This window comes from Arachis hypogaea, chromosome 15 (genome assembly GCF_003086295.3).
Source record: "Arachis hypogaea cultivar Tifrunner chromosome 15, arahy.Tifrunner.gnm2.J5K5, whole genome shotgun sequence".
Lineage (NCBI taxonomy): Eukaryota > Viridiplantae > Streptophyta > Magnoliopsida > Fabales > Fabaceae > Arachis > Arachis hypogaea.
In genome coordinates, this window is record NC_092050.1 from 93,735,937 (window position 1) to 93,737,901 (window position 1,965).

Sequence of the window (1,965 nt, forward strand, 5' to 3'; positions counted from 1 at the left end):
CGAGCAAATCATGCTGGGGAGGATAGAAGAGTTTTAGAATCTTACATCAATCCAAACCCAGGAAACTGTGGAAGTAGCATTCAAAAGCCAACCATCCATGCCAAAAATTTTGAACTAAAACCACAGCTCATCACCCTTGTTCAGAACAACTGTTCGTTCGGAGGAAGTGTCCAAGAGGACCCCAATCAACATCTAACCACCTTCCTGAGAATATGTGACACAGTGAAGTCTAATGGTGTTCATCCTGACGCCTATAGACTGCTCTTATTTCCATTCTCACTCAAGGATAAGGCAGCCAAGTGGCTGGAGTCTTTCCCAAGGGAGAGCTTGACAACTTGGGAAGATGTGGTGCACAAATTCTTAGCAAGATTTTACCCTCCTCAACGAATCAATAGGCTGAGAGCTGAGGTCCAAACTTTCAGGCAACAAGATGGTGAGACTCTATATGAAGCATGGGAGAGGTTTAAAGACCTAACAAGGAGGTGCCCACCCGATATGTTCAATGAATGGGTGCAGCTGCACATTTTCTATGAAGGGCTCTCTTATGAGTCAAAGAAGGCCGTAGACCATTCATCTGGAGGATCTTTGAACAAGAAGAAGACCATTGAGGAGGCCATAGATGTCATTGAAACAGTAGCAGAGAACGACTATTTCTATGCTTCCGAAAGAGGGAACATGACGAATGGATTATTGACGGTTTAGAATTTCACAAATGAAATCTCGTCGAAGTATAGTCTCTAAACCAACAATAATCCTTTCATGCAAAAATTTGTTTGTCACAAGTACAAACCCCTAAAATCTATAAACCGAAGTATTTAAACCTCGGGTCGTCTCTCAAAGGACTTGCAGGGTAGTGTTCTTGTTATTGGTTATGGACTTGTTTATTTTGGGGTTTTGGATGAGGAATGTGAATAGTAAATGGTAGGAAAACTTTATTCACAAAATGGTCTTGGCAAGGTTTGGTTGTCAAGGGTCTTCATCATTATCACTAGCCACAAGTATGGTAGTTGCAAGGATTAATCCCACTTAGTCATCCTTAAATCGATTAACAAAGGAAAGTCAAGTGAGTTATATCAATCATAGTCCATAAGTCCTAGCTTTCCACTAATTGGATTAATGAAGGCTAGAGTTAATGGCTATCAACTATCAATCAATTGGACACTAGTGACTCAATAAATCCTAAGTTACCTTCTCAAGCCAAGAACATAAAATCCTAGTCTAAAATTCTTCCAAGCATTTAATCAAACACTTGGAAGGCGCAAAAGAAAAGTATAGTCAATCACAACAAGAATGAATTCTAACTACAATTGAATGTAAAGAATTAACAACAACAATCAAGGAAATCACAATTATCATGAATTACCTCAAATTGCATTATTGAAGGAAAATAAAGAGAACAAGAGTATCTCTTTACAAAACCTAGAAACAAAATAAGAGAAATTACAACAAGAGAATAGGGATAGAGAGAAGAACCAAAGTGTATCAATCATCAATTGAAGGTAGAAGTAGAAGAAGACTTGAATTAAACCTAGAACTATGAGATCCTAATCTAACCCTAATTCCTAATCCTAATTCTAGAGAGAAGAGAGAGCTTCTCTCTCTAAAATTCTAAAACTAAAAGTGATTATTGGTTGGAAGGTGATGATAATGATGATGATAATGCCTTCCCCTTAATCCTTCATCCTTTTATTCCTTTCCCTTAGCAATTTGGTGCCAAAAATGGGTTCAGAAACCCTCTCAAATCGCCAGGCACGTGTTGCATTAGTGAGGTCATGTGCCCTTATCGACGCGTGCGCGCACGGTACGCGTGCGCGTCCCTGGCTAATTCTGCGATGTGCGCGCGAGCGCCTTGTGCGCGTGCGCGTGCATGGCTGACTTTGCTTCTTTGCCTTTTTATGCTTCTCTCCACTTGTATGCTTCCTTCCTTGCTTCCTTTGATCCATGCCTAGCCTATTTCAATCCTGG

The 1,965-nt window shown here is 40.2% G+C and overlaps 1 non-coding gene across 1 annotated transcript; it reads right to left on the bottom strand.

Moving 5' to 3' along the window:
• Positions 1-393: 393 nt before the first annotated feature.
• Positions 394-500, bottom strand: LOC112753051 (small nucleolar RNA R71). The gene has a single exon (XR_003177453.1). It is a non-coding gene; the product is annotated as a small nucleolar RNA R71 (small nucleolar RNA).
• Between the last annotated feature and the right edge of the window lie 1,465 nt (positions 501-1,965).